The 27,620-nt window shown below is 47.9% G+C and overlaps 17 non-coding genes and 1 pseudogene across 17 annotated transcripts; 7 read left to right on the top strand and 11 right to left on the bottom strand.

The window, feature by feature from the left end:
• The first annotated feature begins 206 nt into the window (after positions 1 to 206).
• LOC135033656 (U1 spliceosomal RNA) lies at positions 207 to 370 on the top strand. The gene has a single exon (XR_010228999.1). It is a non-coding gene; the product is annotated as a U1 spliceosomal RNA (small nuclear RNA).
• A 152-nt stretch (positions 371 to 522) lies between these two features.
• LOC135033603 (U1 spliceosomal RNA) lies at positions 523 to 685 on the top strand. The gene has a single exon (XR_010228954.1). It is a non-coding gene; the product is annotated as a U1 spliceosomal RNA (small nuclear RNA).
• Positions 686 to 1,340: 655 nt separating this feature from the next.
• On the top strand, positions 1,341 to 1,503 carry LOC135033669 (U1 spliceosomal RNA). The gene has a single exon (XR_010229011.1). It is a non-coding gene; the product is annotated as a U1 spliceosomal RNA (small nuclear RNA).
• A 9,471-nt stretch (positions 1,504 to 10,974) lies between these two features.
• LOC135033579 (U1 spliceosomal RNA) lies at positions 10,975 to 11,137 on the bottom strand. The gene has a single exon (XR_010228932.1). It is a non-coding gene; the product is annotated as a U1 spliceosomal RNA (small nuclear RNA).
• Positions 11,138 to 11,289: 152 nt separating this feature from the next.
• Positions 11,290 to 11,453, bottom strand: LOC135033615 (U1 spliceosomal RNA). Its single transcript, XR_010228965.1, has one exon. It is a non-coding gene; the product is annotated as a U1 spliceosomal RNA (small nuclear RNA).
• Positions 11,454 to 12,127: 674 nt separating this feature from the next.
• Positions 12,128 to 12,290, bottom strand: LOC135033578 (U1 spliceosomal RNA). Its single transcript, XR_010228931.1, has one exon. It is a non-coding gene; the product is annotated as a U1 spliceosomal RNA (small nuclear RNA).
• A 152-nt stretch (positions 12,291 to 12,442) lies between these two features.
• Positions 12,443 to 12,606, bottom strand: LOC135033664 (U1 spliceosomal RNA). Its single transcript, XR_010229007.1, has one exon. It is a non-coding gene; the product is annotated as a U1 spliceosomal RNA (small nuclear RNA).
• A 694-nt stretch (positions 12,607 to 13,300) lies between these two features.
• Positions 13,301 to 13,441, bottom strand: LOC135033619 (U1 spliceosomal RNA; annotated as a pseudogene).
• A 152-nt stretch (positions 13,442 to 13,593) lies between these two features.
• Positions 13,594 to 13,757, bottom strand: LOC135033677 (U1 spliceosomal RNA). Its single transcript, XR_010229019.1, has one exon. It is a non-coding gene; the product is annotated as a U1 spliceosomal RNA (small nuclear RNA).
• Positions 13,758 to 14,431: 674 nt separating this feature from the next.
• On the bottom strand, positions 14,432 to 14,594 carry LOC135033584 (U1 spliceosomal RNA). Its single transcript, XR_010228937.1, has one exon. It is a non-coding gene; the product is annotated as a U1 spliceosomal RNA (small nuclear RNA).
• Positions 14,595 to 14,746: 152 nt separating this feature from the next.
• LOC135033654 (U1 spliceosomal RNA) lies at positions 14,747 to 14,910 on the bottom strand. Its single transcript, XR_010228997.1, has one exon. It is a non-coding gene; the product is annotated as a U1 spliceosomal RNA (small nuclear RNA).
• Positions 14,911 to 14,959: 49 nt separating this feature from the next.
• On the top strand, positions 14,960 to 15,123 carry LOC135033663 (U1 spliceosomal RNA). Its single transcript, XR_010229006.1, has one exon. It is a non-coding gene; the product is annotated as a U1 spliceosomal RNA (small nuclear RNA).
• A 98-nt stretch (positions 15,124 to 15,221) lies between these two features.
• Positions 15,222 to 15,384, top strand: LOC135033620 (U1 spliceosomal RNA). The gene has a single exon (XR_010228969.1). It is a non-coding gene; the product is annotated as a U1 spliceosomal RNA (small nuclear RNA).
• A 674-nt stretch (positions 15,385 to 16,058) lies between these two features.
• Positions 16,059 to 16,222, top strand: LOC135033604 (U1 spliceosomal RNA). The gene has a single exon (XR_010228955.1). It is a non-coding gene; the product is annotated as a U1 spliceosomal RNA (small nuclear RNA).
• Positions 16,223 to 16,374: 152 nt separating this feature from the next.
• Positions 16,375 to 16,537, top strand: LOC135033577 (U1 spliceosomal RNA). The gene has a single exon (XR_010228930.1). It is a non-coding gene; the product is annotated as a U1 spliceosomal RNA (small nuclear RNA).
• A 9,472-nt stretch (positions 16,538 to 26,009) lies between these two features.
• LOC135033668 (U1 spliceosomal RNA) lies at positions 26,010 to 26,172 on the bottom strand. The gene has a single exon (XR_010229010.1). It is a non-coding gene; the product is annotated as a U1 spliceosomal RNA (small nuclear RNA).
• A 655-nt stretch (positions 26,173 to 26,827) lies between these two features.
• LOC135033601 (U1 spliceosomal RNA) lies at positions 26,828 to 26,990 on the bottom strand. Its single transcript, XR_010228953.1, has one exon. It is a non-coding gene; the product is annotated as a U1 spliceosomal RNA (small nuclear RNA).
• A 152-nt stretch (positions 26,991 to 27,142) lies between these two features.
• Positions 27,143 to 27,306, bottom strand: LOC135033655 (U1 spliceosomal RNA). The gene has a single exon (XR_010228998.1). It is a non-coding gene; the product is annotated as a U1 spliceosomal RNA (small nuclear RNA).
• Positions 27,307 to 27,620: the final 314 nt, after the last annotated feature.

Here is a 27,620-nt window from a genome sequence, read left to right as displayed (position 1 = left end):
TTGCACTAGTTGTTGCATTTGGTTTGTTGTTTGGGGGTGCTTCAGTATTAGGCAGCCTTCTGCCCTCCCATGTTCATCTGAAAATATGTGTTCTCCCTGCAGTTGTTGTCCCAAGATGAGAGTTCCCTTGTGCTGCCTCAGTTGAATCTCCTTTACTTGACAGAGATGTGCCTGAGCAGCGGCCCTCCCCAGCCCTATCCCAAATCATACTTATTTTGCATAGGAGATACCATGGTCATGAAGATTGTTCTCCCAGGGTGAGGTTCATTCATTGCATTTTGGGTATGCTGATCCCTGTGATTTCCCCAAATGTGGGTAACTCGACTGCATTATTTGTGGTAGTGGGGGACTGTGTTTGTGTTTTCCTCTGGTCAGCTCTGGTAAAAGTCAGATTTCTTTGTTTCAGATCTTCCTCTAGCCTTGTTCTTCTTTCGAGAGTTCCCTTGTGCTTCCTCAGTTGGATCTCCTTCAGTTGACAGGGCGGTGCCCGAGCAGCGACCCTCCCCAGCTCAAGCCCAACTCCTACTTACCTGCCAGGTGAGATACTATGATCATGAAGGTGCTTCTTCCAGGGCAAGGCTTACCCATTGCACTCTGGGTGTGCTGCCCCTGCGATTTCCCCAAATGTGGGAAACTTGACTGCATAATTTGTGTTTCCCCTGGTCGGCTCTCGTATAATTCAGATCTCTTTGTCTCAGGTCTCTCTCCAGCCTAGTTTGCTGTCTGTTTCCACTTCTTTTTTCTTGAGCCCCTCCCTTTTATACCCTTGTGCACTATCCTGACTTCTCCTCCTGTCTGCTTACTTTGTGCCTTCCAATGCACAATGCAAACTACACACCCTTTTACTTGCCTTACAGAGCAGCTCTGGAGCTGTTACAGTGCCAAGCTGCTGTAAGAAATCAGCTTGAATGCTTCAGGGGCTGGGGCATTGTCAACATGAGCCCCACACCGAAGGAGGGTGGGGGTGTTTAATGCGAACTAAGGGTCATCCAAGCGCCGCAAAAGGCCGCCATGCCCTGCATGCCCCTTTTCTCTTTTCATATGCAGATGAGGGTTCCAGCCAACTTTGGCCCACTGCTTGGATGACATCACCGTATGCAAATCCGTCTTCTGCAGAACTTCCCCCAGGAATGCTTGTACTAGTTGTTGCATTTGGTTTGTTGTTTGGGGGTGCTTCAGTATTAGGCAGCCTTCTGCCCTCCCATGTTCATCTGAAAATATGTGTTCTCCCTGCAGTTGTTGTCCCCAGATGAGAGTTCCCTTGTGCTGCCTCAGTTGAATCTCCTATACTTGACAGAGATGTGCCTGAGCAGCGGCCCTCCCCAGCCCTATCCCAAATCATACTTATTTTGCATAGGCGATACCATGGTCATGAAGATTGTTCTCCCAGGGTGAGGTTCATTCATTGCATTCTGGGTATGCTGACCCCTGTGATTTCCAAAATGTGGGAAACTCGACTGCATTATTTGTGGTAGTGGGGGACTGTGTTTGTGCTTTCCTCTGGTCAGCTCTGGTAAAAGTCAGATTTCTTTGTCTCAGATCTTCCTCTAGCCTTGTTCTTCTTTCGAGAGTTCCCTTGTGCTGCCTCAGTTGGATCTCCTTCACTTCACAGGGGGTGCCCGAGCAGCAATCCTCCACAGCTCTGGCCCAACTCCTACTTACCTGCCAGGTGAGATACTATGATCTTCACTGTTAGGGCAATCAGGATGTGGAATTCCCTGCCAGGGAAGGTGGTAATGGCGGACTCTGTAATTGGATTTAAAAAAGGAATGGATACATTTCTGAATGAAAAAGCTATCCAAGTTTATAATACTTAAAATATCAACATGGTTAATCCGGGGGTAACATGAGTTGTAGTAGCTAACTAGTCATAATACATTATTAAGCAAGTATGTAGAATCATCACAACTTAAAACAGGTTGAACACGATGGGCAATTTGCCTCTATTCAACCTCAAAAACTATGTTACTATATGTTACTATATTACTATGTTACTGTAGTATACAGAACACCACAATGCAATGAGCAGTGATAGTGAGCACTGATGAGGATACTAGAACTGACACTGAGCAGCAAGATGCAGCACTGGACTATTAGTAATGTACTGTAGTATGCTGAGCACAACAATGCAGCACAAGACAATGAGCAGTGATACTGAGCACTGATGAGGATACTACTGAGAACTGACACTGAGCAGGAGAGACACACTACTAGTATTACTGAGCAGCAATAAGTATCCACTGATACTGAGCACTGATATTGAGATTTCCACTGAGAGAACATAGCCACGTCCTCTCCGCTCTCTCTTCAATGCACGAGTAAAAATGGCGGCAACGCGCAGCTCTTTATATGGAATCCGAATCTCGCGAGAATCCGACAGCGGGATGATGACATTTTCCCTTGTTCATAGAATTTGGGAGTCATTTTGATCCCAAAGTATTATTAACCTCAATAACCATAATTTCCACTCATTTTCAGTCTATTCTTAACACCTTACACCTCACAATATTATTTTTAGTCCTAAAATTTGCACCGAGGTCGCTGGATGACTAAGCTCAGCGACCCAAGTGGCCGACACAAACACCTGGCCCATCTAGGAGTGGCACTGCAGTGTCACGCAGGATAGCCCTTCCAAAAAACACTCCCCAAACAGCACATGACGCAAAGAAAAAAAGAGGCGCAATGAGGTAGCTGTGTGACTAAGCTCAGCGACCCAAGTGGCCGACACAAACACCTGGCCCATCTAGGAGTGGCACTGCAGTGTCACGCAGGATGGCCCTTCCAAAAAACACTCCCCAAACAGCACATGACGCAAAGAAAAAAAGAGGCGCAATGAGGTAGCTGTGTGACTAAGCTCAGCGACCCAAGTGGCCGACACAAACACCTGGCCCATCTAGGAGTGGCACTGCAGTGTCACGCAGGATGGCCCTTCCAAAAACACTCCCCAAACAGCACATGACGCAAAGAAAAAAAGAGGCGCAATGAGGTAGCTGTGTGACTAAGCTCAGCGACCCAAGTGGCCGACACAAACACCTGGCCCATCTAGGAGTGGCACTGCAGTGTCACGCAGGATGGCCCTTCCAAAAAACACTCCCCAAACAGCACATGACGCAAAGAAAAAAAGAGGCGCAATGAGGTAGCTGTGTGACTAAGCTCAGCGACCCAAGTGGCCGACACAAACACCTGGCCCATCTAGGAGTGTCACTGCAGTGTCACGCAGGATGGCCCTTCCAAAAAACACTCCCCAAACAGCACATGACGCAAAGAAAAAAAGAGGCGCAATGAGGTAGCTGTGTGACTAAGCTCAGCGACCCAAGTGGCCGACACAAACACCTGGCCCATCTAGGAGTGGCACTGCAGTGTCACGCAGGATGGCCCTTCCAAAAAACACTCCCCAAACAGCACATGACGCAAAGAAAAATGAAAGAAAAAAGAGGTGCAAGATGGAATTGTCCTTGGGCACTCCCACCCACCCTTATGTTGTATAAACAGGACATGCACACTTTAACCAACCCATCATTTCAGTGACAGGGTCTGCCACACGACTGTGACTGAAATGACGGGTTGGTTTGGACCCCCACCAAAAAAGAAGCAATTAATCTCTCCTTGCACAAACTGGCTCTACAGAGGCAAGATGTCCACCTCATCATCATCCTCCGATTCATCACCGTGTACATCCCCCTCCTCACAGATTATCAATTCGTCCCCACTGGAATCTACCATCTCAGCTCCCTGTGTACTTTGTGGAGGCAATTGCTGCTGGTCAATGTCTCCACGGAGCAATTGATTATAATTCATTTTAATGAACATCATCTTCTCCACATTTTCTGGAAGTAACCTCGTACGCCGATTGCTGACAAGGTGAGCGGCGGCACTAAACACTCTTTCGGAGTACTACTTGTGGGAGGGCAACTTAGGTAGAATAAAGCCAGTTTGTGCAAGGGCCTCCAAATTGCCTCTTTTTCCTGCCAGTATACGTACGGACTGTCTGACGTGCCTACTTGGATGCGGTCACTCATATAATCCTCCACCATTCTTTCAATGGTGAGAGAATCATATGCAGTGACAGTAGACGTCATGTCCGTAATCGTTGGCAGGTCCTTCAGTCCGGACCAGATGTCAGCATCAGCAGTCGCTCCAGACTGCCCTGCATCACCGCCAGCGGGTGGGCTCGGAATTCTGAGCCTTTTCCTCGCACCCCCAATTGCGGGAGAATGTGAAGGAGGAGCTGTTGACCGATCAAGTTCCACTTGACTTGATAATTTTCTCACCAGCAGGTCTTTGAACCCCTGCAGACTTGTGTCTGCCGGAAAGAGAGATACAACGTAGGTTTTAAATCTAGGATCGAGCACGGTGGCCAAAATGTAGTGCTCTGATTTCAACAGATTGACCACCCGTGAATCCTGGTTAAGCGAATGAAGGGCTCCATCCACAAGTCCCACATGCCTAGCGGAATCGCTCTGTCTTAGCTCCTCCTTCAATGTCTCCAGCTTCTTCTGCAAAAGCCTGATGACGGGAATGACCTGACTCAGGCTGGCAGTGTCTGAACTGACTTCACGTGTGGCAAGTTCAAAAGGTTGCAGAACCTTGCACAACGTTGAAATCATTCTCCACTGCGCTTGAGACAGGTGCATTCCACCTCCTATATCGTGGTCAGATGTATAGGCTTGAATGGCCTTTTGCTGCTCCTCCATCCTCTGAAGCATATAGAGGGTTGAATTCCACCTCGTTACCACTTCTTGCTTCAGATGATGGCAGGGCAGGTTCAGGCGTTTTTGGTGTTGCTCCAGTCTTCTGTACGTGGTGCCTGTACGCCGAAAGTGTCCCGCAATTCTTCTGGCCACCGACAGCATCTCTTGCACACCCCTGTCGTTTTTTAAATAATTCTGCACCACCAAATTCAAGGTATGTGCAAAACATGGGACGTGCTGGAATTTGCCCAGATATAATGCACGCACAATATTGCTGGCGTTGTCCGATGCCACAAATCCACAGGAGAGTCCAATTGGGGTAAGCCATTCTGCGATGATCTTCCTCAGTTGCCGTAAGAGGTTTTCAGCTGTGTGCGTATTCTGGAAAGCGGTGATACAAAGCGTAGCCTGCCTAGGAAAGAGTTGGCGTTTGCGAGATGCTGCTACTGGTGCCGCCGCTGCTGTTCTTGCGGCGGGAGTCAATACATCTACCCAGTGGGCTGTCACAGTCATATAGTCCTGAGTCTGCCCTGCCCCATTTGTCCACATGTCCGTGGTTAAGTGGACATTGGGTACAACTGCATTTTTTAGGACACTGGTGAGTCTTTTTCTGAGGTCTGTGTACATTTTCGGTATCGCCTGCCTAGAGAAATGGAACCTAGATGGTATTTGGTACCGGGGACACAGTACCTCAATCAAGTCTATAGTTGGCTCTGAAGTAATGATGGATACCGGAACCACGTTTCTCACCGCCCAGGATGCCAAGGCCTCAGTTATCCGCTTTGCAGCAGGATGACTGCTGTGATATTTCATCTTCCTTGCAAAGGACTGTTGGACAGTCAATTGCTTGGTGGAAGTAGTAAAAGTGGTCTTACGACTTCCCCTCTGGGATGACCATCGACTCCCAGCAGCAACAACAGCAGCGCCAGCAGCAGTAGGCGTTACACTCAAGGATGCATCGGAGGAATCCCAGGCAGGAGAGAACTCGTCAGAATTGCCAGTGACATGGCCTGCAGGACTATTGGCATTCCTGGGGAAGGAGGAAATTGACACTGAGGGAGTTGGTGGGGTGGTTTGCGTGAGCTTGGTTACAAGAGGAAGGGATTTACTGGTCAGTGGACTGCTTCCGCTGTCGCCCAAAGTTTTTGAACTTGTCACTGACTTATGATGAATGCGCTGCAGGTGACGTATAAGGGAGGATGTTCCGAGGTGGTTAACGTCCTTACCCCTACTTATTACAGCTTGACAAAGGCAACACACGGCTTGACACCTGTTGTTCGCATTTCTGTTGAAATACTTCCACACCGAAGAGCAGTTTTTTTTGGTATTTTCACCAGGCATGTCAATGGCCATATTCCTCCCACGGACAACAGGTGTCTCCCCGGGTGCCTGACTTAAACAAACCACCTCACCTCCCCAGCGCCAGCAACACCCATATCCTCCTCATCCTGGTGTACTTCAACACTGACATCTTCAATCTGACTATCAGGAACTGGACTGCGGGTGCTCCTTCCAGCACTTGCAGGGGGTGTGCAAATGGTGGAAGGTGCATGCTCTTCACGTCCAGTGTTGGGAAGGTCAGGCATCGCAACCGACACAATTGGACTCTCCTTGTGGATTTGTGATTTTGAAGAACGCACAGTTCTTTGCTGTGCTTTTGCCAGCTTAAGTCTTTTCATTTTTCTAGCGAGAGGCTGAGTGCTTCCATCCTCATGTGAAGCTGAACCACTAGCCATGAACATAGGCCAGGGCCTCAGCCGTTCCTTGCCACTCCGTGTGGTAAATGGCATATTGGCAAGTTTACGCTTCTCCTCCGACGATTTTTATTTAGATTTTTGAGTCCTTTTTTTTACTGATCTTTTGTGTTTTGAATTTTACATGCTCTGTACTATGACATTGGGCATCGGCCTCGGCAGACGACGTTGATGGAATTTCATCGTCTCGGCCATGACTAGTGGCAGCAGCTTCAGCACGAGGTGGAAGTGGATCTTGATCTTTCCCTATTTTTGGAACCTCAACATTTTTGTTCTCCATATTTTAATAGGCACAACTAAAAGGCACCTCAGGTAAACAATGGAGATGGATGGATACTAGTATACTTATGGATGACGAGTGACTGACGACACAGAGGTAGCTACAGCCGTGGACTACCGTACTGCGTCTGCTAGTATAGAGATGATAATTAATGATATAAAAAAAATATATATATAACTACTGTAGGTATATATTATATAATGACGGACCTGGTGGACACTGTCAGCAGACTGCTAAACTACTAGTATGATGAAGACAGAAAAAAAAACCCCACCACAGGTAGGTAGGTATACAATTATGGACGAGCACTGACGACACAGAGATAGCCACAGCCGTGGCCTACCGTACTGCGTCTGCTAGTATAGAGATGATAATTAATGATATAAAAAAAAATATATATAACTACTGTAGGTATATATAATGTAATGACGGACCTGGTGGACACTGTCAGCAGACTGCTAAACTACTAGTATGAAGAAGATAGAAAAAAAACTTCACCACAGGTAGGTATACAATTATGGACGAGTGACGACACAGAGGTAGGTACAGCCGTGGACTACCGTACTGCGTCTGCTAGTATAGATAATATACTAAATATATTACTACTGTAGGTATATAATATAATGACGGACCTGGTGGACACTGTCAGCAGACTCCTAAACTACTAGTATGAAGAAGATAGAAAAAAAAACCCACCACAGGTAGGTAGGTATACAATTATGGATGAGCACTGACGACACAGAGATAGCCACAGCCGTGGCCTACCGTACTGCGTCTGCTAGCATAGATAATATACTAAATATATTACTACTGTAGGTATATAATATAATGACGGACCTGGTGGACACTGTCAGCAGACTGCTAAACTACTAGTATGAAGAAGATAGAAAAAAAAACCCCACCACAGGTAGGTATACAATTATGGACGAGTGACGACACAGAGGTAGGTACAGCCGTGGACTACAGTACTGCGTCTGCTAGTATAGATAATATACTAAATATATTACTACTGTAGGTATATAATATAATGACGGACCTGGTGGACACTGTCAGCAGACTCCTAAACTACTAGTATGAAGAAGATAGAAAAAAAAACCCCACCACAGTTAGGTATACAATTATGGACGAGTGACGACACAGAGGTAGGTACAGCCGTGGACTACCGTACTGCGTCTGCTAGTATAGATAATATACTAAATATATTACTACTGTAGGTATATAATATAATGACGGACCTGGTGGACACTGTCAGCAGACTCCTAAACTACTAGTATGAAGAAGATAGAAAAAAAACACCCCACCACAGGTAGGTATACAATTATGGACGAGCACTGACGACACAGAGATAGCCACAGCCGTGGACTACCGTACTGCGTCTGCTAGTATAGATAATATAATAAATATATTACTACTGTAGGTATATAATATAATGATGGACCTGGTGGACACTGTCAGCAGACTCCTAAACTACTAGTATGAAGAAGATAGAAAAAAAAAACCCACCACAGGTAGGTAGGTATACAATTATGGACGAGCACTGACGACACAGAGATAGCCACAGCCGTGGACTACCGTACTGCGTCTGCTAATATAGAGATGATAAAGATGATAGAGATGAAAAAAAAATATAACACTACTGCAGGTAAATATTTATATAATATAATGTATGACCGACCTGCTGGACACTGTCAGCAGAATGCGTTTATAGAATAAAAAAAAAAAACACCACAGGAGTGTTTAACTTTTTCAGGCAGACAATATACTGGTGGTCACACTGGCAGCAAAAGTGTGCACTGTACTCCTGCTATAACTGCTCCCCAGTCTCCCCCACAATTAAGTTGTGTGAGCAGTGAGCACTCAGCACAGTCAGATATACATAGATGATATATCATGCAGCACACTGAGGCTGAGCACATATATGGTATGTGTATCGTTTTTTTTCAGGCAGAGAACGGATTATAAATAATAAAACTGGTGGTCACTATCAGCAAAACTCTGCACTACTGAGTACTCCTGACAAGTTCAACTGCTCCCCAAATTAGTAGTAAATCAAATGTCACTCGTCTCTATCTTCTAATCTAAACGGAGAGGACGCCAGCCACGTCCTCTCCCTATCAATCTCAATGCACGTGTGAAAATGGCGGCGACGCGCGGCTCCTTATATAGAATCCGAGTCTTGTGAGAATCCGACAGCGGGATGATGACGTTCGGGCGCGCTCGGGATAACCGAGCAAGGCGGGAGGATCCGAGTCTGCTCGGACCCGTGCAAAAAAGGGTGAAGTTCGGGCGGGTTCGGATTCCGAGGAACCGAACCCGCTCATCTCTAATGGCCACCCAGCATGACGCCTCCCTTCTTGACCATGCTGTAATTGCAGTCGCACTGCAGTTCAGCGTGATCATAAAAAATGGTGTAGCCTCCTGCTGGTGCAGACTGTATGTGCGCGCAGGAAGCCGCCACCATTTTTGTGATCACAGCGGCTGAATGTGATGTCATACAGCCGCTGTGACCACGCCCCCTGTGTCTCCTCCATTGCAGACCCCATTTTGAAGCCTTGCCCCCGCACCGCTCCATCCCTGACTTGGAAATGGAGTGTTGCTGACCCCCCTCTCCCCCCCTGCCCCGATTGACAGGCAGAGGCGATCGCATTCTCTGCGGGGTGCCGCAGAAAATGCAGGCACATGCGTATGCTCTTAGCAATTTTTGCAGTTGGATCGCTTATTGTGATTGCAATCCAACCTGAATCAGGCCCTATTACCTATCACAATGCGCTGCGGGCAGTACAAAATTGGTTTAATATAGGAGAAAAACCCCCAGACCTGTGCTCCTTAACTGTACCTGGTGGCTAGTGGAGCGGCTGCCCAGTAATCAGTGTCCACGACAGTGCGCACACGGTCCACCCCCTACGGCCACGCTCCCCTTCATCAGCGGCCTCGTGATCCGGAAGGGCGGTGTGTGTGTGACTGACCTTAGGAAGAAACCGGAGCCTCCGCTGCAGTGACCCAGCAACCAGGGCACGGGAGTATACAGCGCCGCTGGGAGTGATGAAGCTGCAGTAAAGATGTCTATTAGACCTAGCCTGCTGCAGCCCTTGTAGATTCTCATAAAACAAGTTCTTCTTTTCTTGTCAAAATTAATAGCTAAGAATAGGCTGCCTGAGGCAGGCCCCTGTTAAGTGGCCTGCTACTGAAGGCACCAACTACAAACTGAGCTCCCTGTTCATGGAAGCGGGGTTATAGAGGAGAATGCACTGAGCTTCTTGGGAACAGTCAAAAGCTTTGAGCCGGTTGGTGCCTCAGATCAAGATCCTACTCTACACACCAATGTGAATCCTTGTGGAGTCCAGTGTACCCCACAGAAGAAATTAATGTGTCACACCCATTGGCAGCAACCTTAGAATAGCTGCTGACGGGCACAATTGAGAAAGGAAGGGGGGGGGGGACATTTGAATCCAACACATAGATGCAATTCAAATATGTAATTTGTACCTTCCTATTTTAAAATATAATGGATGAACCTCACCCTGTGAGAACAATCTTCATGATCAAGAGATCTCATATGCAAAATAAGTATGAGTTGGGATAGGGCTGGGGAGGGTGGCTGCTCGGGCAGCCCCTCCCCCGTCAAGTTAAGGAGATTCAACTGAGGAAGCACAAGGGAACTTTCGTCTGGGGACAACAACTGCAGGGAGACCACATCTTTTCAGATGAACATGGGAGGGTGGAAGGCTGCCTAATACTGAAGCACCATCAAATATCAAACCATATGCAACAACTAGTACAAGCATTCCTGGGGGAAGGTCTGCAGAAGACGGATTTGCATACGGTGATGTCATCCAAGCAGTGGGCCAAAGTTGGCTGGAACCCTCATCTGCATATGAAAAGAGAAAAGGGGCATGCAGGGCATGGCGGCCTTTTGCGGTGCTTGGATGACCCTTAGTTCGCATTAAACACCCCCACCCTCCTTTTGTGTGGGGCTCATGTTGGCTCTGCCCCAGCCCCTGAAGCATTCAAGCTGATTTCTTGCAGCAGCTGGGCACTGTAACAGCTCCAGAGCTGCTCTGTAAGGCAACTAAAAGGGTGTGGGCCCTGCAGCACTACCTGTAGTTCGCATTGTGCGTTTGAAGGCACAAAGTAAGCAGACAGGAGGATAAGTCAGGATAGTGCGCAAGGGCATAGAAGGGAGCGGCTCAAGAAAAGAGAAGTGGAAACAGACAGCAAACTAGGCTGGAGAGAGACCTGAGACAAAGAGATCTGAATTATACGAGAGCCGACCAGGGGAAACACAAATTATGCAGTCAAGTTTCCCACATTTGGGGAAATCGCAGGGGCAGCACACCCAGAGTGCAATGGGTGAGCCTTGCCCTGGGAGAAGCACCTTCATGATCATAGTATCTCACCTGGCAGGTAAGTAGGAGTTGGGCTAGAGCTGGGGAGGGTCGCTGCTCGGGTACCCCCCTGTAAAGTGAAGGAGATCCAACTGAGGCAGCACAAGGGAACTCTCGAAAGAAGAACAAGGCTAGAGGAAAATCTGAGACAAAGAAATCTGACTTTTACCAGAGCTGACCAGAGGAAAGCACAAACACAGTCCCCCACTACCAAAAATAATGCAGTCAAGTTTCCCACATTTGGGGAAATCACAGGGGTCAGTATACCCAAAATGCAATGAATGAACCTCACCCTGGGAGAACAATCTTCATGACCATGGTATCTCCTATGCAAAATAAGTATGATTTGGAATAGGGCTGGGGAGGGCCGCTGCTCAGGCACATCTCTGTCAAGTAAAGGAGATTCAACTGAGGCAGCACAAGGGAACTCTCATCTGGGGACAACAACTGCAGGGAGAACACATATTTTCAGATGAACATGGGAGGGCAGAAGGCTGCCTAATACTGAAGCACCCCCAAACAACAAACCAAATGCAACAACTAGTGCAAGCATTCCTGGGGGAAGTTCTGCAGAAGACGGATTTGCATACGGTGATGTCATCCAAGCAGTGGGTCAAAGTTGGCTTCAACCCTCATCTGCATATGAAAAGAGAAAAGGGGCGTGCAGGGCTTGGCGGCCTTTTGCGGTGCTTGGATGACCCCTAGTTCGCATTAAACTCCTCCACCCTCCTTTGGTGTGGGGCTCATGTTGGCCATGCCCCATCCCCTGAAGCATTCAAGCTGATTTCTTGCAGCAGCTGGGCACTGTAACAGCTCCAGAGCTGCTCTGTAAGGCAAGTAAAAGGGTGTGGGCCCTGCAGCACTACCTGTAGTTTGCATTGTGCATTGGAAGGCACAAAGTAAGCAGACGGGAGGAGAAGTCAGGATAGTGCACAAGGGTATAGAAGGGAGCGGCTAAAGAAAAGAGAAGTGGAAACAGACAGCAAACTAGGCTGGAGAGAGACCTGAGACAAAGAGATCTGAATTATACGAGAGCCGACCAGGGGAAACACAAATTATGCAGTCAAGTTTCCCACATTTGGGGAAATCGCAGGGGCAGCACACCCAGAGTGCAATGGGTGAGCCTTGCCCTGGGAGAAGCACCTTCATGATCATAGTATCTCACCTGGCAGGTAAGTAGGAGTTGGGCTAGAGCTGGGGAGGGTCGCTGCTCGGGCACCCCCCTGTCAAGTGAAGGAGATCCAACTGAGGCAGCACAAGGGAACTCTCGAAAGAAGAACAAGGCTAGAGGAAGATCTGAAACAAAGAAATCTGACTTTTACCAGAGCTGACCAGAGGAAAACACAAACACAGTCCCCCACTACCACAAATAAAGCAGTCGAGTTTCCCACATTTGGGGAAATCACAGGGGTCAGCATACCCAGAATGCAATGAATGAACCTCACCCTGGGAGAATAATCTTCATGACCATGGTATCTCCTATGCAAAATAAGTATGATTTGGGATAGAGCTGGGGAGGGCCGCTGCTCAGGCACATCTCTGTCAAGTAAAGGAGATTCAACTGAGGCAGCACAAGGGAACTCTCATCTGGGGATAACAACTGCAGGGAGAACACATATTTTCAGATGAACATGGAGGGCAGAAGGCTGCCTAATACTGAAGCACCCCCAAACAACAAACCAAATGCAACAACTAGTGCAAGCATTCCTGGGGGAAGGCCTGCCGCAGATGGATTTGCATATGGTGATGTCATCCAAGCAGTGGGTCAAAGTTGGCTTCAACCCTCGTCTGCATATGAAAAGAGAAAAGGGGCGTGCAGGGCATGGTGGCCTTTTGCGGCGCTTGGCTGACCCCTAGTTTGCATTAAACACCTCCACCCTCCTTCGGTGTGGGGCTCATGTTGGCTATGCCCCAGCCCCTGAAGCATTCAAGCTGATTTCTTGCAGCAGCTGGGCACTGTAACAGCTCCAGAGCTGCTCTGTAAGGCAAGTAAAAGGGTGTGGGCCCTGCAGCACTACCTGTAGTTTGCATTGTGCATTGGAAGGCACAAAGTAAGCAGACGGGAGGAGAAGTCAGGATAGTGCACAAGGGTATAGATGGGAGGGGCTCAAGAAAAAAGAAGTGGAAACAGACAGCAAACTAGGCTGGAGAGAGACCTGAGACAAAGAGATCTAAATTATACGAGAGCCGACCAGGGGAAACACAAATTATGCAGTCAAGTTTCCCACATTTCGGGAAATCGCAGGGGCAGCACACCCAGAGTGCAATGGTGGGCCTTGCCCTGGGAGAAGCACCTTCATGATCATAGTATCTCACCTGGCAGGTAAGTAGGAGTTGGGCTAGAGCTGGGGAGGGTCGCTGCTCGGGCACCCCCCTGTCAAGTGAAGGAGATCCAACTGAGGCAGCACAAGGGAACTCTCGAAAGAAGAACAAGGCTAGAGGAAGATCTGAAACAAAGAAATCTGACTTTTACCAGAGCTGACCAGAGGAAAACACAAACACAGTCCCCCACTACCACAAATAAAGCAGTCGCGTTTCCCACATTTGGGGAAATCACAGAGGTCAGCATACCCAGAATGCAATGAATGAACCTCACCCTGGGAGAACAATCTTCATGACCATGGTATCTCCTATGCAAAATAAGTATGATTTGGAATAGGGCTGGGGAGGGCCGCTGCTCATGCACATCTCTGTCAAGTAAAGGAGATTCAACTGAGGCAGCACAAGGGAACTCTCATCTGGGGACAACAACTGCAGGGAGAACACATATTTTCAGATGAACATGGGAGGGCAGAAGGCTGCCTAATACTGAAGCACCCCCAAACAACAAACCAAATGCAACAACTAGTACAAGCATTCCTGGGGGAAGTTCTGCAGAAGACGGATTTGCATATGGTGATGTCATCCAAGCAGTGGGTCAAAGTTGGCTTCAACCCTCGTCTGCATATGAAAAGAGAAAAGGGGCGTTCAGGGCATGGCGGCCTTTTGCGGCGCTTGGATGACCCCTAGTTCGCATTAAACACCTCCACCCTCCTTCGGTGTGGGGCTCATGTTGGCTATGCCCCAGCCCCTGAAGCATTCAAGCTGATTTCTAGCAGCAGCTGGGCACTGTAACAGCTCCAGAGCTGCTCTGTAAGGCAAGTAAAAGGGTGTGGGCCCTGCAGCACTACCTGTAGTTCGCATTGTGCGTTGGAAGGCACAAAGTAAGCAGACAGGAGGAGAAGTCAGGATAGTGCGCAAGGGCATAGAAGGGAGCGGCTCAAGAAAAGAGAAGTGGAAACAGACAGCAAACTAGGCTGGAGAGAGACCTGAGACAAAGAGATCTGAATTATACGAGAGCCGACCAGGGGAAACACAAATTATGCAGTCAAGTTTCCCACATTTGGGGAAATCGCAGGAGCAGCACACCCAGAGTGCAATGGGTGAGCCTTGCCCTGGGAGAAGCACCTTCATGATCATAGTATCTCACCTGGCAGGTAAGTAGGATTTGGGCTAGAGCTGGGGAGGGTCGCTGCTCGGGTACCCCCCTGTCAAGTGAAGGAGATCCAACTGAGGCAGCACAAGGGAACTCTCGAAAGAAGAACAAGGCTAGAGTAAAATATGAGACAAAGAAATCTGACTTTTACCAGAGCTGACCAGAGGAAAGCACAAACACAGTCCCCCACTACCACAAATAATGCAGTCAAGTTTCCCACATTTGGGGAAATCACAGGGGTCAGCATACCCAGAATGCAATGAATGAACCTCACCCTGGAAGAACAATCTTCATGACCATGGTATCTCCTATGCAAAATAAGTATGATTTGGAATAGGGCTGGGGAGGGCCGCTACTCAGCCCTATTCCAAATCATACTTATTTTGCATAGGAGATACCATGGTCATGAAGATTATTCTCCCAGGGTGAGGTTCATTCATTGCATTCTGGGTATGCTGACCCCTGTGATTTCCCCAAATGTGGGAAACTCGACTGCTTTATTTGTGGTAGTGGGGGACTGTGTTTGTGTTTTCCTCTGGTCAGCTCTGGTAAAAGTCAGATTTCTTTGTTTCAGATCTTCCTCTAGCCTTGTTCTTCTTTCGAGAGTTCCCTTGTGCTGCCTCAGTTGGATCTCCTTCACTTGACAGGGGGGTGAGATACTATGATCATGAAGGTGCTTCTCCCAGGGCAAGGCTCACCCATTGCACTCTGGGTGTGCTGCCCCTGCGATTTCCCCAAATGTGGGAAACTTGACTGCATAATTTGTGTTTCCCCTGGTCGGCTCTCGTATAATTCAGATCTCTTTGTCTCAGGTCTCTCTCCAGCCTAGTTTGCTGTCTGTTTCCACTTCTCTTTTCTTTAGCCGCTCCCTTCTATACCCTTGTGCACTATCCTGACTTCTCCTCCCGTCTGCTTACTTTGTGCCTTCCAATGCACAATGCAAACTACAGGTAGTGCTGCAGGGCCCACACCCTTTTACTTGCCTTACAGAGCAGCTCTGGAGCTGTTACAGTGCCCAGCTGCTGCAAGAAATCAGCTTGAATGCTTCAGGGGATGGGGCATGGCCAACATGAGCCCCACACCAAAGGAGGGTGGAGGAGTTTAATGCGAACTAGGGGTCATCCAAGCACCGCAAAAGGCCGCCAAGCCCTGCACGCCCCTTTTCTCTTTTCATATGCAGATGAGGGTTGAAGCCAACTTTGACCCACTGCTTGGATGACATCACCGTATGCAAATCCGTCTTCTGCAGAACTTCCCCCAGGAATGCTTGCACTAGTTGTTGCATTTGGTTTGTTGTTTGGGGGTGCTTCAGTATTAGGCAGCCTTCTGCCCTCCCATGTTCATCTGAAAATATGTGTTCTCCCTGCAGTTGTTGTCCCCAGATGAGAGTTCCCTTGTGCTGCCTCAGTTGAATCTCCTTTACTTGACAGAGATGTGCCTGAGCAGCGGCCCTCCCCAGCCCTATTCCAAATCATACTTATTTTGCATAGGAGATACCATGGTCATGAAGATTGTTCTCCCAGGGTGAGGTTCATTCATTGCATTTTGGGTATACTGACCCCTGTGATTTCCCCAAATGTGGGAAACTTGACTGCATTATTTTTGGTAGTGGGGGACTGTGTTTGTGCTTTCCTCTGGTCAGCTCTGGTAAAAGTCAGATTTCTTTGTCTCAGATTTTCCTCTAGCCTTGTTCTTCTTTCGAGAGTTCCCTTGTGCTGCCTCAGTTGGATCTCCTTCACTTTACAGGGGGGTACCCGAGCAGCGACCCTCCCCAGCTCTAGCCCAACTCCTACTTACCTGCCAGGTGAGATACTATGATCATGAAGGTGCTTCTCCCAGGGCAAGGCTCACCCATTGCACTCTGGGTGTGCTGCCCCTGCGATTTCCCCAAATGTGGGAAACTTGACTGCATAATTTGTGTTTCCCCTGGTCGGCTCTCGTATAATTCAGATCTCTTTGTCTCAGGTCTCTCTCCAGCCTAGTTTGCTGTCTGTTTCCACTTCTCTTTTCTTGAGCCGCTCCCTTCTATGCCCTTGCGCACTATCCTGACTTATCCTCCTGTCTGCTTACTTTGTGCCTTCAAACGCACAATGCGAACTACAGGTAGTGCTGCAGGGCCCACACCCTTTTAGTTGCCTTACAGAGCAGCTCTGGAGCTGTTACAGTGCCCAGCTGCTGCAAGAAATCAGCTTGAATGCTTCAGGGGCTGGGGCAGAGCCAACATGAGCCCCACACAAAAGGAGGGTGGGGGTGTTTAATGCGAACTAAGGGTCATCCAAGCACCGCAAAAGGCCGCCATGCCCTGCATGCCCCTTTTCTCTTTTCATATGCAGATGAGGGTTCCAGCCAACTTTGGCCCACTGCTTGGATGACATCACCGTATGCAAATCCGTCTTCTGCAGACCTTCCCCCAGGAATGCTTGTACTAGTTGTTGCATATGGTTTGATATTTGATGGTGCTTCAGTATTAGGCAGCCTTCCGCCCTCCCATGTTCATCTGAAAAGATGTGGTCTCCCTGCAGTTGTTGTCCCCAGACGAAAGTTCCCTTGTGCTTCCTCAGTTGAATCTCCTTAACTTGACGGGGGAGGGGCTGCCCGAGCAGCCACCCTCCCCAGCCCTATCCCAACTCATACTTATTTTGCATATGAGATCTCTTGATCATGAAGATTGTTCTCACAGGGTGAGGTTCATCCATTATATTTTAAAATAGGAAGGTACAAATTACATATTTGAATTGCATCTATGTGTTGGATTCAAATGTCCCCCCCCCCCCTTCCTTTCTCAATTGTGCCCGTCAGCAGCTATTCTAAGGTTGCTGCCAATGGGTGTGACACATTAATTTCTTCTGTGGGGTACACTGGACTCCACAAGGATTCACATTGGTGTGTAGAGTAGGATCTTGATCTGAGGCACCAACCGGCTCAAAGCTTTTGACTGTTCCCAAGAAGCTCAGTGCATTCTCCTCTATAACCCCGCTTCCATGAACAGGGAGCTCAGTTTGTAGTTGGTGCCTTCAGTAGCAGGCCACTTAACAGGGGCCTGCCTCAGGCAGCCTATTCTTAGCTATTAATTTTGACAAGAAAAGAAGAACTTGTTTTATGAGAATCTACAAGGGCTGCAGCAGGCTAGGTCTAATAGACATCTTTACTGCAGCTTCATCACTCCCAGCGGCGCTGTATACTCCCGTGCCCTGGTTGCTGGGTCACTGCAGCGGAGGCTCCGGTTTCTTCCTAAGGTCAGTCACACACACACCGCCCTTCCGGATCACGAGGCCGCTGATGAAGGGGAGCGTGGCCGTAGGGGGTGGACCGTGTGCGCACTGTCGTGGACACTGATTACTGGGCAGCCGCTCCACTAGCCACCAGGTACAGTTAAGGAGCACAGGTCTGGGGGTTTTTCTCCTATATTAAACCAATTTTGTACTGCCCGCAGCGCATTGTGATAGGTAATAGGGCCTGATTCAGGTTGGATTGCAATCACAATAAGCGATCCAACTGCAAAAATTGCTAAGAGCATACGCATGTGCCTGCATTTTCTGCGGCACCCCGCAGAGAATGCGATCGCCTCTGCCTGTCAATCGGGGCAGGGGGGGAGAGGGGGGTCAGCAACACTCCATTTCCAAGTCAGGGATGGAGCGGTGCGGGGGCAAGGCTTCAAAATGGGGTCTGCAATGGAGGAGACACAGGGGGCGTGGTCACAGCGGCTGTATGACATCACATTCAGCCGCTGTGATCACAAAAATGGTGGCGGCTTCCTGCGCGCACATACAGTCTGCACCAGCAGGAGGCTACACCATTTTTTATGATCACGCTGAACTGCAGTGCGACTGCAATTACAGCATGGTCAAGAAGGGAGGCGTCATGCTGGGTGGCCATTAGAGATGAGCGGGTTCGGTTCCTCGGAATCCGAACCCGCCCGAACTTCACCCTTTTTTGCACGGGTCCGAGCAGACTCGGATCCTCCCGCCTTGCTCGGTTATCCCGAGCGCGCCCGAACGTCATCATCCCGCTGTCGGATTCTCACAAGACTCGGATTCTATATAAGGAGCCGCGCGTCGCCGCCATTTTCACACGTGCATTGAGATTGATAGGGAGAGGACGTGGCTGGCGTCCTCTCCGTTTAGATTAGAAGATAGAGACGAGTGACATTTGATTTACTACTAATTTGGGGAGCAGTTGAACTTGTCAGGAGTACTCAGTAGTGCAGAGTTTTGCTGATAGTGACCACCAGTTTTATTATTTATAATCCGTTCTCTGCCTGAAAAAAAACGATACACATACCATATATGTGCTCAGCCTCAGTGTGCTGCATGATATATCATCTATGTATATCTGACTGTGCTGAGTGCTCACTGCTCACACAGCTTAATTGTGGGGGAGACTGGGGAGCAGTTATAGCAGGAGTACAGTGCACACTTTTGCTGCCAGTGTGACCACCAGTATATTGTCTGCCTGAAAAAGTTAAACACTCCTGTGGTGTTTTTTTTTTTTATTCTATAAACGCATTCTGCTGACAGTGTCCAGCAGGTCGGTCATACATTATATTATATAAATATTTACCTGCAGTAGTGTTATATTTTTTTTTCATCTCTATCATCTTTATCATCTCTATATTAGCAGACGCAGTACGGTAGTCCACGGCTGTGGCTATCTCTGTGTCGTCAGTGCTCGTCCATAATTGTATACCTACCTACCTGTGGTGGGTTTTTTTTTTCTATCTTCTTCATACTAGTAGTTTAGGAGTCTGCTGACAGTGTCCACCAGGTCCATCATTATATTATATACCTACAGTAGTAATATATTTATTATATTATCTATACTAGCAGACGCAGTACGGTAGTCCACGGCTGTGGCTATCTCTGTGTCGTCAGTGCTCGTCCATAATTGTATACCTACCTGTGGTGGGGTGTTTTTTTTCTATCTTCTTCATACTAGTAGTTTAGGAGTCTGCTGACAGTGTCCACCAGGTCCGTCATTATATTATATACCTACAGTAGTAATATATTTAGTATATTATCTATACTAGCAGACGCAGTACGGTAGTCCACGGCTGTACCTACCTCTGTGTCGTCACTCGTCCATAATTGTATACCTAACTGTGGTGGGGTTTTTTTTTCTATCTTCTTCATACTAGTAGTTTAGGAGTCTGCTGACAGTGTCCACCAGGTCCGTCATTATATTATATACCTACAGTAGTAATATATTTAGTATATTATCTATACTAGCAGACGCAGTACTGTAGTCCACGGCTGTACCTACCTCTGTGTCGTCACTCGTCCATAATTGTATACCTACCTGTGGTGGGGTTTTTTTTTCTATCTTCTTCATACTAGTAGTTTAGCAGTCTGCTGACAGTGTCCACCAGGTCCGTCATTATATTATATACCTACAGTAGTAATATATTTAGTATATTATCTATGCTAGCAGACGCAGTACGGTAGGCCACGGCTGTGGCTATCTCTGTGTCGTCAGTGCTCATCCATAATTGTATACCTACCTACCTGTGGTGGGTTTTTTTTTCTATCTTCTTCATACTAGTAGTTTAGGAGTCTGCTGACAGTGTCCACCAGGTCCGTCATTATATTATATACCTACAGTAGTAATATATTTAGTATATTATCTATACTAGCAGACGCAGTACGGTAGTCCACGGCTGTACCTACCTCTGTGTCGTCACTCGTCCATAATTGTATACCTACCTGTGGTGAAGTTTTTTTTCTATCTTCTTCATACTAGTAGTTTAGCAGTCTGCTGACAGTGTCCACCAGGTCCGTCATTACATTATATATACCTACAGTAGTTATATATATTTTTTTTTATATCATTAATTATCATCTCTATACTAGCAGACGCAGTACGGTAGGCCACGGCTGTGGCTATCTCTGTGTCGTCAGTGCTCGTCCATAATTGTATACCTACCTACCTGTGGTGGGGTTTTTTTTTCTGTCTTCATCATACTAGTAGTTTAGCAGTCTGCTGACAGTGTCCACCAGGTCCGTCATTATATAATATATACCTACAGTAGTTATATATATATTTTTTTTATATCATTAATTATCATCTCTATACTAGCAGACGCAGTACGGTAGTCCACGGCTGTAGCTACCTCTGTGTCGTCAGTCACTCGTCATCCATAAGTATACTAGTATCCATCCATCTCCATTGTTTACCTGAGGTGCCTTTTAGTTGTGCCTATTAAAATATGGAGAACAAAAATGTTGAGGTTCCAAAAATAGGGAAAGATCAAGATCCACTTCCACCTCGTGCTGAAGCTGCTGCCACTAGTCATGGCCGAGACGATGAAATTCCATCAACGTCGTCTGCCGAGGCCGATGCCCAATGTCATAGTACAGAGCATGTAAAATTCAAAACACAAAAGATCAGTAAAAAAAAGGACTCAAAAATCTAAATAAAAATCGTCGGAGGAGAAGCGTAAACTTGCCAATATGCCATTTACCACACGGAGTGGCAAGGAACGGCTGAGGCCCTGGCCTATGTTCATGGCTAGTGGTTCAGCTTCACATGAGGATGGAAGCACTCAGCCTCTCGCTAGAAAAATGAAAAGACTTAAGCTGGCAAAAGCACAGCAAAGAACTGTGCGTTCTTCAAAATCACAAATCCACAAGGAGAGTCCAATTGTGTCGGTTGCGATGCCTGACCTTCCCAACACTGGACGTGAAGAGCATGCACCTTCCACCATTTGCACACCCCCTGCAAGTGCTGGAAGGAGCACCCGCAGTCCAGTTCCTGATAGTCAGATTGAAGATGTCAGTGTTGAAGTACACCAGGATGAGGAGGATATGGGTGTTGCTGGCGCTGGGGAGGTGAGGTGGTTTGTTTAAGTCAGGCACCCGGGGAGACACCTGTTGTCCGTGGGAGGAATATGGCCATTGACATGCCTGGTGAAAATACCAAAAAAAACTGCTCTTCGGTGTGGAAGTATTTCAACAGAAATGCGAACAACAGGTGTCAAGCCGTGTGTTGCCTTTGTCAAGCTGTAATAAGTAGGGGTAAGGACGTTAACCACCTCGGAACATCCTCCCTTATACGTCACCTGCAGCGCATTCATCATAAGTCAGTGACAAGTTCAAAAACTTTGGGCGACAGCGGAAGCAGTCCACTGACCAGTAAATCCCTTCCTCTTGTAACCAAGCTCACGCAAACCACCCCACCAACTCCCTCAGTGTCAATTTCCTCCTTCCCCAGGAATGCCAATAGTCCTGCAGGCCATGTCACTGGCAATTCTGACGAGTTCTCTCCTGCCTGGGATTCCTCCGATGCATCCTTGAGTGTAACGCCTACTGCTGCTGGCGCTGCTGTTGTTGCTGCTGGGAGTCGATGGTCATCCCAGAGGGGAAGTCGTAAGACCACTTTTACTACTTCCACCAAGCAATTGACTGTCCAACAGTCCTTTGCAAGGAAGATGAAATATCACAGCAGTCATCCTGCTGCAAAGCGGATAACTGAGGCCTTGGCATCCTGGGCGGTGAGAAACGTGGTTCCGGTATCCATCATTACTTCAGAGCCAACTATAGACTTGATTGAGGTACTGTGTCCCCGGTACCAAATACCATCTAGGTTCCATTTCTCTAGGCAGGCGATACCGAAAATGTACACAGACCTCAGAAAAAGACTCACCAGTGTCCTAAAAAATGCAGTTGTACCCAATGTCCACTTAACCACGGACATGTGGACAAATGGGGCAGGGCAGACTCAGGACTATATGACTGTGACAGCCCACTGGGTAGATGTATTGACTCCCGCCGCAAGAACAGCAGCGGCGGCACCAGTAGCAGCATCTCGCAAACGCCAACTCTTTCCTAGGCAGGCTACGCTTTGTATCACCGCTTTCCAGAATACGCACACAGCTGAAAACCTCTTACGGCAACTGAGGAAGATCATCGCAGAATGGCTTACCCCAATTGGACTCTCCTGTGGATTTGTGGCATCGGACAACGCCAGCAATATTGTGCGTGCATTATATCTGGGCAAATTCCAGCACGTCCCATGTTTTGCACATACCTTGAATTTGGTGGTGCAGAATTATTTAAAAAACGACGGGGGTGTGCAAGAGATGCTGTCGGTGGCCAGAAGAATTGCGGGACACTTTCGGCGTACAGGCACCACGTACAGAAGACTGGAGCAACACCAAAAACGCCTGAACCTGCCCTGCCATCATCTGAAGCAAGAAGTGGTAACGAGGTGGAATTCAACCCTCTATATGCTTCAGAGGATGGAGGAGCAGCAAAAGGCCATTCAAGCCTATACATCTGACCACGATATAGGAGGTGGAATGCACCTGTCTCAAGCGCAGTGGAGAATGATTTCAACGTTGTGCAAGGTTCTGCAACCTTTTGAACTTGCCACACGTGAAGTCAGTTCAGACACTGCCAGCCTGAGTCAGGTCATTCCCGTCATCAGGCTTTTGCAGAAGAAGCTGGAGACATTGAAGGAGGAGCTAAGACAGAGCGATTCCGCTAGGCATGTGGGACTTGTGGATGGAGCCCTTCATTCGCTTAACCAGGATTCACGGGTGGTCAATCTGTTGAAATCAGAGCACTACATTTTGGCCACCGTGCTCGATCCTAGATTTAAAACCTACGTTGTATCTCTCTTTCCGGCAGACACAAGTCTGCAGGGGTTCAAAGACCTGCTGGTGAGAAAATTATCAAGTCAAGTGGAACTTGATCGGTCAACAGCTCCTCCTTCACATTCTCCCGCAATTGGGGGTGCGAGGAAAAGGCTCAGAATTCCGAGCCCACCCGCTGGCGGTGATGCAGGGCAGTCTGGAGCGACTGCTGATGCTGACATCTGGTCCGGACTGAAGGACCTGCCAACGATTACGGACATGACGTCTACTGTCACTGCATATGATTCTCTCACCATTGAAAGAATGGTGGAGGATTATATGAGTGACCGCATCCAAGTAGGCACGTCAGACAGTCCGTACGTATACTGGCAGGAAAAAGAGGCAATTTGGAGGCCCTTGCACAAACTGGCTTTATTCTACCTAAGTTGCCCTCCCACAAGTAGTACTCCGAAAGAGTGTTTAGTGCCGCCGCTCACCTTGTCAGCAATCGGCGTACGAGGTTACTTCCAGAAAATGTGGAGAAGATGATGTTCATTAAAATGAATTATAATCAATTGCTCCGTGGAGACATTGACCAGCAGCAATTGCCTCCACAAAGTACACAGGGAGCTGAGATGGTAGATTCCAGTGGGGACGAATTGATAATCTGTGAGGAGGGGGATGTACACGGTGATGAATCGGAGGATGATGATGAGGTGGACATCTTGCCTCTGTAGAGCCAGTTTGTGCAAGGAGAGATTAATTGCTTCTTTTTTGGTGGGGGTCCAAACCAACCCGTCATTTCAGTCACAGTCGTGTGGCAGACCCTGTCACTGAAATGATGGGTTGGTTAAAGTGTGCATGTCCTGTTTATACAACATAAGGGTGGGTGGGAGTGCCCAAGGACAATTCCATCTTGCACCTCTTTTTTCTTTTATTTTTCTTTGCGTCATGTGCTGTTTGGGGAGTGTTTTTTGGAAGGGCCATCCTGCGTGACACTGCAGTGCCACTCCTAGATGGGCCAGGTGTTTGTGTCGGCCACTTGGGTCGCTGAGCTTAGTCACACAGCTACCTCATTGCGCCTCTTTTTTTCTTTGCGTCATGTGCTGTTTGGGGAGTGTTTTTTGGAAGGGCCATCCTGCGTGACACTGCAGTGACACTCCTAGATGGGCCAGGTGTTTGTGTCGGCCACTTGGGTCGCTGAGCTTAGTCACACAGCTACCTCATTGCGCCTCTTTTTTTCTTTGCGTCATGTGCTGTTTGGGGAGTGTTTTTTGGAAGGGCCATCCTGCGTGACACTGCAGTGCCACTCCTAGATGGGCCAGGTGTTTGTGTCGGCCACTTGGGTCGCTGAGCTTAGTCACACAGCTACCTCATTGCGCCTCTTTTTTTCTTTGCGTCATGTGCTGTTTGGGGAGTGTTTTTGGAAGGGCCATCCTGCGTGACACTGCAGTGCCACTCCTAGATGGGCCAGGTGTTTGTGTCGGCCACTTGGGTCGCTGAGCTTAGTCACACAGCTACCTCATTGCGCCTCTTTTTTTCTTTGCGTCATGTGCTGTTTGGGGAGTGTTTTTTGGAAGGGCCATCCTGCGTGACACTGCAGTGCCACTCCTAGATGGGCCAGGTGTTTGTGTCGGCCACTTGGGTCGCTGAGCTTAGTCACACAGCTACCTCATTGCGCCTCTTTTTTTCTTTGCGTCATGTGCTGTTTGGGGAGTGTTTTTTGGAAGGGCTATCCTGCGTGACACTGCAGTGCCACTCCTAGATGGGCCAGGTGTTTGTGTCGGCCACTTGGGTCGCTGAGCTTAGTCATCCAGCGACCTCTGTGCAAATTTTAGGACTAAAAATAATATTGTGAGGTGTAAGGTGTTAAGAATAGACTGAAAATGAGTGGAAATTATGGTTATTGAGGTTAATAATACTTTGGGATCAAAATGACTCCCAAATTCTATGAACAAGGGAAAATGTCATCATCCCGCTGTCGGATTCTCGCGAGATTCGGATTCCATATAAAGAGCTGCGCGTTGCCGCCATTTTTACTCGTGCATTGAAGAGAGAGCGGAGAGGACGTGGCTATGTTCTCTCAGTGGAAATCTCAATATCAGTGCTCAGTATCAGTGGATACTTATTGCTGCTCAGTAATACTAGTAGTGTGTCTCTCCTGCTCAGTGTCAGTTCTCAGTAGTATCCTCATCAGTGCTCAGTATCACTGCTCATTGTCTTGTGCTGCATTGTTGTGCTCAGCATACTACAGTACATTACTAATAGTCCAGTGCTGCATCTTGCTGCTCAGTGTCAGTTCTAGTATCCTCATCAGTGCTCACTATCACTGCTCATTGCATTGTGGTGTTCTGTATACTACAGTAACATAGTAATATAGTAACATATAGTAACATAGTTTTTGAGGTTGAATAGAGGCAAATTGCCCATCGTGTTCAACCTGTTTTAAGTTGTGATGATTCTACATACTTGCTTAATAATGTATTATGACTAGTTAGCTACTACAACTCATGTTACCCCCGGATTAACCATGTTGATATTTTAAGTATTATAAACTTGGATAGCTTTTTCATTCAGAAATGTATCCATTCCTTTTTTAAATCCAATTACAGAGTCCGCCATTACCACCTTCCCTGGCAGGGAATTCCACATCCTGATTGCCCTAACAGTGAAGATCATAGTATCTCACCTGGCAGGTAAGTAGGAGTTGGGCCAGAGCTGTGGAGGATTGCTGCTCGGGCACCCCCTGTGAAGTGAAGGAGATCCAACTGAGGCAGCACAAGGGAACTCTCGAAAGAAGAACAAGGCTAGAGGAAGATCTGAGACAAAGAAATCTGACTTTTACCAGAGCTGACCAGAGGAAAGCACAAACACAGTCCCCCACTACCACAAATAATGCAGTCGAGTTTCCCACATTTTGGAAATCACAGGGGTCAGCATACCCAGAATGCAATGAATGAACCTCACCCTGGGAGAACAATCTTCATGACCATGGTATCGCCTATGCAAAATAAGTATGATTTGGGATAGGGCTGGGGAGGGCCGCTGCTCAGGCACATCTCTGTCAAGTATAGGAGATTCAACTGAGGCAGCACAAGGGAACTCTCATCTGGGGACAACAACTGCAGGGAGAACACATATTTTCAGATGAACATGGGAGGGCAGAAGGCTGCCTAATACTGAAGCACCCCCAAACAACAAACCAAATGCAACAACTAGTACAAGCATTCCTGGGGGAAGTTCTGCAGAAGACGGATTTGCATACGGTGATGTCATCCAAGCAGTGGGCCAAAGTTGGCTGGAACCCTCATCTGCATATGAAAAGAGAAAAGGGGCATGCAGGGCATGGCGGCCTTTTGCGGCGCTTGGATGACCCTTAGTTCGCATTAAACACCCCCACCCTCCTTCGGTGTGGGGCTCATGTTGACAATGCCCCAGCCCCTGAAGCATTCAAGCTGATTTCTTACAGCAGCTTGGCACTGTAACAGCTCCAGAGCTGCTCTGTAAGGCAAGTAAAAGGGTGTGTAGTTTGCATTGTGCATTGGAAGGCACAAAGTAAGCAGACAGGAGGAGAAGTCAGGATAGTGCACAAGGGTATAAAAGGGAGGGGCTCAAGAAAAAAGAAGTGGAAACAGACAGCAAACTAGGCTGGAGAGAGACCTGAGACAAAGAGATCTGAATTATACGAGAGCCGACCAGGGGAAACACAAATTATGCAGTCAAGTTTCCCACATTTGGGGAAATCGCAGGGGCAGCACACCCAGAGTGCAATGGGTAAGCCTTGCCCTGGAAGAAGCACCTTCATGATCATAGTATCTCACCTGGCAGGTAAGTAGGAGTTGGGCTTGAGCTGGGGAGGGTCGCTGCTCGGGCACCGCCCTGTCAACTGAAGGAGATCCAACTGAGGAAGCACAAGGGAACTCTCGAAAGAAGAACAAGGCTAGAGGAAGATCTGAAACAAAGAAATCTGACTTTTACCAGAGCTGACCAGAGGAAAACACAAACACAGTCCCCCACTACCACAAATAATGCAGTCGAGTTACCCACATTTGGGGAAATCACAGGGATCAGCATACCCAAAATGCAATGAATGAACCTCACCCTGGGAGAACAATCTTCATGACCATGGTATCTCCTATGCAAAATAAGTATGATTTGGGATAGGGCTGGGGAGGGCCGCTGCTCAGGCACATCTCTGTCAAGTAAAGGAGATTCAACTGAGGCAGCACAAGGGAACTCTCATCTTGGGACAACAACTGCAGGGAGAACACATATTTTCAGATGAACATGGGAGGGCAGAAGGCTGCCTAATACTGAAGCACCCCCAAACAACAAACCAAATGCAACAACTAGTGCAAGCATTCCGGGGGGAAGGCCTGCAGCAGATGGATTTGCATATGGTGATGTCATCCAAGCAGTGGGTCAAAGTTGGCTTCAATCCTCATCTGCATATGAAAAGAGAAAAG

This window comes from Pseudophryne corroboree, unplaced genomic scaffold (genome assembly GCF_028390025.1).
Source record: "Pseudophryne corroboree isolate aPseCor3 unplaced genomic scaffold, aPseCor3.hap2 scaffold_574, whole genome shotgun sequence".
Lineage (NCBI taxonomy): Eukaryota > Metazoa > Chordata > Amphibia > Anura > Myobatrachidae > Pseudophryne > Pseudophryne corroboree.
Note: the sequence above shows the minus strand (reverse complement) of the source record. Positions and strands in the feature narration are given on the sequence as shown.